The sequence below is a fragment of the Callorhinus ursinus genome, unplaced genomic scaffold, assembly GCF_003265705.2.
Source record: "Callorhinus ursinus isolate GAN/ISIS: 27379988/994484 unplaced genomic scaffold, GSC_fseal_2.0 scaffold67, whole genome shotgun sequence".
Lineage (NCBI taxonomy): Eukaryota > Metazoa > Chordata > Mammalia > Carnivora > Otariidae > Callorhinus > Callorhinus ursinus.
Genome location: NW_027397129.1, coordinates 1,544,626 through 1,554,024, shown reverse-complemented (window position 1 = coordinate 1,554,024; position 9,399 = coordinate 1,544,626). Strand labels below are relative to the sequence as shown.

Below are 9,399 nucleotides of genomic sequence, written 5' to 3'. Positions count from 1 at the left end.
TATAGAGATGCAACAGACTTATGCATATTAATTTTGTATCCTGAAACATTACTGAATTTGTTTTTCAATTATAGCAGTTTTATGGTGGAGTCTTTTCGGTGTTCTGTATAGAGTATTATGTCATCTGCAAATAGTGAAAGTTTTACTTCTTCCTTACTAGGATGGATTCCTTTTATTTATTTTTGTCTTCTGATTGTTGTGGCCAGGACTTCCAGTACTCTGTTGAATAAAAGTGGTGAGAGTGGATATCCTTGTCTTGTTCCTGATCTTAAATGAAAAGCTCTGTTTTTCCCCTTTGTGGATGATGTTATCTTTGGATTTTTCATTTATGATCTTTATTATGCTGAGGTATGTCCCCTCTGAGTCTACCTTGTAGAGAGTTTTTATCATGATTGGATGTTGTACTTTATCAAATGCTTTTTCTGTCTATTGAAATGATCATATGGTTCTTATCCTTTCCTTCATTGATGTGAAGTATCATGTTGATTTATTTGCAAATATTGAACCACACTTGCAATCCAGGAATAAATCTCACTTAATCACACCAAATAGTCTCTTTAAAGAGAATGACTTTACCTACCTTTCTTATGTCCAGTTTATTTGCCAGTCCTTAATACGTGTCTTAAAGCTGCTACAGGGTCCTCAATACAAACCCAGAGCTGATATAAATGTATTTGTTATGTGCACCATATTCTTGTTAAATCTCGTGGGCAGTTACTTTAAAGATTGCTTGCCATTTAAGAAGAAAAACAACACCTCATAAACTCATCAATTATGATGGTTCCAGGGCATTTAGCCAGTAAATGGGTAACATATATGGGGATGTTTGATTAACCAAAATGTCCTCTGCACTGAACTCAGATATCTAGTTTGTGGCTAGTCACATAATAGATAAGCAAATCTAGGACAGTATGATACTGTTGTTGAGAGTGAATAATGGTAAAAGCCCCTCAAAGCAGTGACAGAAGTGTGTTATTGAAAGTAATGGGATTTTAAGAAGAGTGTAGATAAGAATGGATCCCTTTGGGTTAACTGTGAACTGATGAAAATGCAGGCTTGATGAATAGGCATCAATTACATAGTCTGTTAGTTTTGTTCTTGCTTTCTTCCTTCACACATATGTATCTTGCCAACAAAATTAGCCAAACCATTTATTCAGCCATGCCATTATATATCAATGAGTCTCCTTTGACCTTGTGATTGCACAATGATATTGAGGCATGCAAATAAGTATTGATAACCCCAGAATGAAGTATTTATAGTAAAATAACTGCATCTTATATGGCTTCTTAATTCGTGTGGTTTGTCTGGACCTTGGCTCAGATTGCTTGTGACATGCTCATATATCTAAAAGTTGAAAATCACAGTGCTTTATTTCTGTGTGCTTATCTGTATTACAGGATTTTCTTTTGAAAAAATTACCTCAGTTTGCCAAAATTTCAGTTTTGCAACTTCTGTTTTACCTTTACTTAGGACCTCATAATACTTTCACTGGTGAAACACTCCTTAAATTTTTGAATTGCTCAATTAACTTTACATTTATTTTGGACTTAGAAAAAAATCTTACTGTGTTGAGGAAACCTTAGTATAAAAACTCACATTCACTGTTTTTCCAATATGTCATTATTTAGCTTTAGTCATTAAAGCACCTCTTGACTTCCTAGGTGGATGTAACTCAGAGTGTAGACTGGGTAGGATATTACTTTAGCTAAGGGCATGTGATTAATGAGGATAAAAATGGAGGATTTTCTAAAATAGTTTAAAATTTCCACATTTTTATTTTGTTTTAAAAAATATCTGTGGAGATTCCTTTTTTTTAGAGAAGTTTTTTTTGAAAGATTCTTGGATTTCTATGTTAGATGTGTGCCTAGACCCCATAGACTGCAGGTGGCTGCTGTTTTGATCACTGAGTTTTACTAGGTTTTCCTTAATCAAAAGCTTCTGTATGATATAACTGCACAAATAGGTGGCTCATCTAATCTCAGTGCCAGACAAGGCAACCTTGGCAAATGCCATTGCTATAGATATTCCTATTCACCCCTCACCTTTTTTTCTTTTTTTTAAATAATTGCTCCCTCACATTATAATACACTTATCCCACTAAGCTAAAGCTGATAGAAAACAGCTTTATGGTAGCATGACTATTTAGATATATCTCCCTAATCCTTACTAGCATAAGGTCAGACAATTGATACACTTCCTGTGTATGCCCATGCATGCATGCATATGGGTGTGTGTGTATTTGTGTGTATGTGTGTGTGTGTTTCCAGGCTTGAGATGAGTAAAAATTATTTTATATTCTTAAAGTAGATTTGCTGCAATAAGGAAACATTAAGCATATAGTAACAAATGAACCATGGGTTATATTTCTAAAGGTATAAAATGAGGTAAAATTTCCACTCTTCCCTGAAGTCTCAATAAAAATTTTCTGTGATGAAAGGCCTGTAAAACTGTCCAGGTTTGTTTTTACTATTCTGGGAACTAACTGGTTACTTTAGTTAAAACTGATGCTCAAACTCTATTCTATGTGATGCATGAATTGAATTGAATCCCGGGTTACACTGAAACTGAGGTTACGAAATGCAGTGTTCTACTTCCAACAGTGCCTACTTGCCAACTTCTCTTTCACTCATTAAATTTTCAACATAAAAATAAATGGCCATAACTATGAATAGAGCATCTGTAAGAAGTGCACTAAACCAAGGATCAGGAACAAATACTCTAATCCTGACTTTGCCACTAACTAGATGGATGATTTAAGGCAAGCCATTTTCCTTCACTGGACCTCATATTACTTTTGGAAAATAAGATTCAGACTCTATGTTCCCTTTTATCTTTGAATATCTGTGGTCTATTGTTTTAAGACTACTTTACCAGACAATAACATTTATTATGAGATACTGTTTTTCAACCTCTTTAGAAAAATATTTTCAATTTATTCACAAGATTATGGAAACCATTTTGAAGCCCTCTTCTTTTTTGTCATCTTGCAAAACAAATCAGCTTTAAGTACGATATCCACGATAACTTGCAACTCTATAGCAGTGCAGTAATACATAAGCTAACAGAATTTATTGACAAAAGAGGAGAACTTTCGTTGTTTGTATGAGTTAATTTTTTTTTCCTGTGATGTATTAATGTGTTTCAATAAAGACCATCCAATTTTGTTTCCACACTTCTGGAGAGAAGTTTAGAATATGTTTCAGACAATGCTTGTGTTTAATGAGTGAGTAAGAATCAGAGTAATTTATAGAACTACTGAGAAGGAAATTTTCAAAAAAAGGAAATTCTTGTTCTAAACAAAGGGATCTGTGGTGAGACACCAGTTATTCAATGCAAAATGGCAAAGAATTCATTTTTCTTTCTTACTTTTGTTTCCAGATTCCTTTAATTAGAGTGCCTCATAAAGACACAGACATAAGTTAAGGATTTATGGAGGACAAAAGTTAAGCCCTTTGGGTGAAAAATGTATGACAAGAGGAAGAAATTCAATTTATGTGGCTGACCTTTATAGGTTTATTCACTTATTCACTTATTCAACAAGTATATCAAGTACATTTAAGTGCCAAGCAACATGCTTTGACCTACATTGAGTTCATATCAATCACTTTGTGTGTTTACCCCTTTTTAAAATATATGAGATGTATCAAGTTGTTAAAAATACATGATAACTAAATAAACATTTTTGTGCTCACTACTAAGCTTTACTATTTTTCAGTATTTGATTCAGAATTTTTTTAAAGAAATAAAATATTAGAGATACTTTTCCTATTCCAGCTGCCTTCACTTATTCCCTTGAGGTGATGGACAGTCTTCATTTGATATATTTTCATACATATGCATGTATTTATGCCAAATATAAGATTGATTTGCATGTTTTTAAATTGTAAGTCAATTGCATATAAATAGTATCATTCTAATTATATCATATTACAACCTATTTTTTTGCTCAAAATTATGTTTTTGAGCTTAAATTCTTATTGATACAAGTAGCTCTACTTTTTAATTTTAATTGCTGTGTACTCTTCCACTGTTCGAATATTTCCCAGTTCTCTTGATGCACTTTTAGTTTCTTTTGATTATTTTAAATATTACTAATAGCACTACAAGAAAAATAAAAAAAATACTGTAGGGATATTGTATAAACATGTGAAAGTTTTTCTAGTTCTATACCTAGTACTGATATTGTTGGATTAAAGGGTATATCTATCACCAAATTTACTAGCTATCACTAAATTACTGTCTAAACAACATACATGCAATTATTTACATTCCCATATGTAGTATATGAGTATTCCCATGGTTATACAATTTTGGCTAGTGTCATATTTTTGAATGGAAATTTTTATTACTGATTTAATTTATTTAATGGTTATTGATTTAGTCAGGTTTTCTATTTTTTATCAGTGAATAATTTTGGTAATTTATATTCCCTAAGCATTTATTCATTTCATTGAGGGTTTTAAATTTATTGGTATAATATCATTTATGATATTTTCTTATGATTATCTCTATTTTCTCTGTAGTTGTATGACATTTGTCCTTCTTGATTAGTTTCCTTAAACTCTTTTATCAGTCTTTAAAAAAAAAGAACCAGAGGGTTTTTTTTTTAATTCTCTGTGTTGTTTGTTTTTTATTCTATTACTTCCTTCTGTTACCTTTTTACCTTTCTTCAATTTTCTATTGGCTTATTCTGTTATTTTTATAGCTTCTTTTTTCATCTTTAATGATTTTAATAAATGCATGTACTGCTATTTTAGTTTTATCCCACAAGTTTTGCCAAATAGTACTATTTGGTCAGTTTCTTCTATTGGTCAGTTCCATAGTTTGTATTTCTCATTGTCTGTCCTTTATAATAAGTAGAGCAATTTTAGTTTCATTGTTCCTTAGTGGCCTGACTTCTGGAAACCAATGCTTGCTTTCAGGTTAGAGTGCTGAAGCCTTGACTTTGGCTTTGTTCACTTCATTGTATTTTAGTTCTGTTTCTGGTGTAAGCATATGTTGATATCCTTTTTGATCCTAACTATATCTTTTTAATTTTTCATATTTTTATCAAAGCTATATTTACATGAATTTACTACATCATCTTCACTGGAGGTCCCTTTTACCCTCTCTAGCTGTATAGATTACTTTCATATCTCAAACTTTATTAGGATGAGCAATTAGCAAACAAGAAGCAGTCAATGTTTACACTCAAAACTGTACAGCATGCTGATTAAAAGGAAGGAGAGTACTGAGTCAATTATGTAGATAATTGGTTTAAGCATAAGAAAAGATGTAAGAAATGAAAGAGAAAATATCATTTACCTTGTCAGTATAGTTAGGAGAGCCATGACCCTACTTTCTAACAAAGGTTAATATAAAATCAATTCAGATTGAGGTGACACTCCTCATCTCTGTGTTGATTTTGAATAGTCCCTTAGCCATGCATAAGGGATACAGAAATAGCCTGTAGAAGGACCGTTTTAATCTGCTGATAAGGACATACCTGTGCAACTGCAATTCAAAAAAAAAATATAAGTGATGTGTGATTAAAACAGACTTTTACTTTTCTCAGGTGATTTGATTTTTCCCCTTCGAAAAAGTAAGGGATTTTTCTATTTTAGAATGGCCTGCTCTGTAGATCACTTACAGTAGTATTTTTATCTTAATAATATTAAGTCTTCCAATCCATGACCATGAGTTATCTTTCTTTATATTTTGGTCTTCTTTCATTTCTTTCAGCAATGTTTTGTAGGTTTTAGTGTAGAACTCTTTCACGTCCTTGATTAAATTTATTCCTAAATATATTTTGCTTTTTGATTCTATTGTAGTGGCTTTTTTTTAAATTTCCTTTTCAGATTTTTCACTGTCAGTATAAGAAATGCAACAGGAAGCACTTGGGTGCTTCTGCCGGGTAAGCCTCTGACTTTTCATTTTGGCTCAGGTCATGATCTCAGACCTGATGTTGGAATCAAGCCCCGCATCAGGCTCCTTGCTGAACAGGGAGTCTCCTGGAGATTCTCTCTTCCTCTCCTTCTGTTCCTGCCCCCACTCACTCTCTCTCTCTCTCTCTCTTTCAAATAAAATTTTTTTTTAAAAGAAGTGCAATAGGTATTTGTTTTGATTTTGTATTTTGCAACTTTGCTGAACTTGTAGATCTGTTCTAATGGGTGTGCGTGCGTGTGTGTGTGTGTGTGTGTGTGTGTAACCTTTAGGGATTTTCTACATATAAAATCATGTCATCTGCAAACAGAGACTATCTTACTTTTTCCTTTCCAATTTGAATGTATTTTATTTCTTTTCTTGCCTAATTTTAATGGCTGGAACTTCTATTACTATGTTGAATAGAAAAGCATTCTGTCTTTCATCTTTGAGCATTATGATAGCTGTGGGCTTTTCATATGTGGCCTTTCTTATGTTGAGGACGTTATATTCCTACTTTATTGAGCACTTTTATCATGAATGTTATATTATGTCAAATGCTTCTTCTGCATCAATTGAGATAATCATGATTCTTTTCCTTAATTCTCTTAATGCAATATACTAAAATGATTTATTTTTGTATGTTGAATCATCCTTGTATTTCATGAATAGTTCTCACTTCATCATGATATATAATCCTTTTAATATGCTGCTGATTTCATTTGCCAATATTCAGTTGAGAAGTTTTGCTTCAATGTTCATATGAGATACTGGTCTGTGGTTTTCTTTTCTTGTACTGTCTGTCTGATTTTGGTATCAGGATAATGCTGGCCTCTGAGTTAGAAAGTCTTCTCTCTTCATTTCTTCAGAAGGGTTTGAGAAAAAAAATTGGTGTTAATTTCTTTCTGAGATTTCTTAGAATTCACCAGTGAAGCTATCAGGTCATAGGTTTTTCTGTATTAGAGGTTTATGATTATGGATTCAATCCCCTTATATATTATAGGTCTAATCAATTTCTATTTGCTCTTGAGTCGGTTTTGGTAGTTTGTATGTTTTTAGGAATTTATCCATTTCATCTAGGTTATCTAATTTGTTGGTGTGGAATTGTTCACAGTATTCTCTTTTAATCCTTTTATTTCTGTAAAATTGTTAATATTGTTCCCACATTCATTTCTGATTTTAGTAATTTGAGTTGTCTTTCTTTTTTCTTAGTAAAATTTACTAAAGTTTTTATCAATTTTGCTATTGATTTCTAGTTTCATTCTATTGTGATCAGAAAAGATACTTGGAGCCTGGGCTTCCCATACCCACAACATTGATGGGACAGATAGAGTGCCAAGGACCAAGAGGCAGAGCCTGTTTGGGGGGCTTGGGCATGGGAGGCTGTAGGACCTTAGCCATTCCCCATGGGGAGACAGCCTGGTGGCTAGCAATGGGGAGGAGTGGGACTGCTGCTGTGCCAGGTCATGAATGCTGAGCTGCTGCCCCCTCCTCCTCACTGCTGCCTCAGTCCCTGGCAAAACTCATGATCACTTGGGAACATGGCCCTGGATCAGCTTTGCACCGTCCTCAAAGTATTGTTAATAACAATACTTGTAGTAGAAGGGATTATGGTAGCCTAAAAGACCCAAGAGGCTTTCCTCAAATGTTTGGTGACCCTTGAATGTTCACTCTTATTTATGAGAAGAGCACCAAAATCTGATCATTAGCTGTCTGAAAGTGTAGAAATGACTTGTTTACTGTGGCCCTTACTGATGGACAAAATATTGGAATCAAACATATTCCTGCAACCCAGTGTGGAATTTGGGTTCCAACCAGCAATGGAGGTCATTTACTTCACCAAATTATCCTGACTCTTTTCCACCAAATAAGGAGTGCATCTACATTTTGAAAGCTGCTCCATGTCAAAGAATAGAGTTGACTTTGATGAACATTATTATATATAACTATCATTTGAATGTCAGTTTGACCACTTGGAAGTTCAAGATGGGCCACTTGGTTTCTCTCCACTTATAGATTATTACTGTGGTGTGAAAAACCCTCTACTAATTAGATCAACAGGGAGGTTAATGTGGATTAAGTTTAGTTCTGATGAAAAAATTGAAGGATTGGGATTTCAAGCAAAATATTCATCTATTCCAGATCCAGATTTTATTTACCTAAGAGGTATTTTAAATCCCATCCCAGATTGTCAGTTTGAGCTCTGAGGAGCTGATGGAATAGTGTTTTCTAGTCAGGGAGAACAAGAAGAAAAAACAAAACCTGGCCAATGATTGCATATGGACATTTAAAGCTATTCTAAAAATTAAGGTTTATTTGAGGTTCCTAGGTTATCAAGTGGAGCACTCAAATGAAGGCAAGAGAAATTTCGTTGCAGTTTATGATGGAAACAGTTCTATTGAAAATCTGAAGGCCAAGTTTTGCAGCACTCTGGCCAATGATGTAATGCTGAAAACAGGATTTAGAGTGATCCAAACATGGGCAGAGGAAGTTGTTCACCTAAGCAGGTTCAGAATGTTCTTTACTTCCTTTGTGGAGCCTCCCTGCACAGGTAGCACTTTCCTTCTTTTTGTTTTTTAGATTTTTATTTATTTATTTGAGAGAGACAGAGAGAGGTAGAGCCAGGGGGAGAGTGAGAGGGAGAAGCAGACTCCCTGTTGAGCAGAGAGTCTGATGTGGGACTCAATCCCAGGACCCTGAGTTCATGATCTGAGCTGAAGGCAGATTCTTAACCAACTGAGCCACCCAAGCGCCTCTAGGTAGCACCTTCTGTTACCACAGCAACATGTGCATCAGTAATTCTTTAGTCTGTAATGGTGTTCAGAAATGTGCATACCTTTGGGATGAAAATCATTGTAAAGAAAAGAAAAAAAGGAGGACTATTTGAACAAATCACTAAAACTCATGAAACAATTATTAGCATTACATCAGGGATTGTTTTGGTCCTTCTCATTATTTCTATTTTAGTACAAGTGCAACAACCTCAAAAAAAAAAAAAAAGGTCATGGCTTGCAAAACTGCTTTTAATAAAACTGGCTTTCAGGAAGCATCCAATGTCAAATAAAGCAGGACCAACCTAAGTTCCATGGAACTGCCTTTCCAAAATCATTTTGCACAACCACAGTCAATGAAAACGTTTAATAGCACCTTCAAAAAGAGTAGCTACACTTTCAAACAGGCACATGAGTGCCCTGAACAGGTCCTAGAAGACAGAGTAATGGAGGAGATTCCTTGTGAAATTTATGTAGGGGACAAGAAAATTCTGCACAAACATCCATATCTATTGATTTTTAATCTTCTACTATAGGGGAAATTAATTATTAAGTATGTACCTATGCAGCCTACAGAACACCATTACTCTTCAGCAGCCAACACTTTTCTATCAGAACTAGGAAGACCTTCATTTCCCATTAACCTATTGTAATGGTGAACTTTTTATTATCTCAGCCAGTCTATAGGTTAAACCAGCCAAGGAACCTACTCCATTCAGTGAAA

General features: G+C 34.2%; 1 pseudogene; it reads left to right on the top strand.

Annotated features, from left to right (window-relative positions):
• The first annotated feature begins 7,445 nt into the window (after positions 1-7,445).
• LOC112832072 (neuropilin and tolloid-like protein 2) lies at positions 7,446-9,198 on the top strand (annotated as a pseudogene).
• Positions 9,199-9,399: the final 201 nt, after the last annotated feature.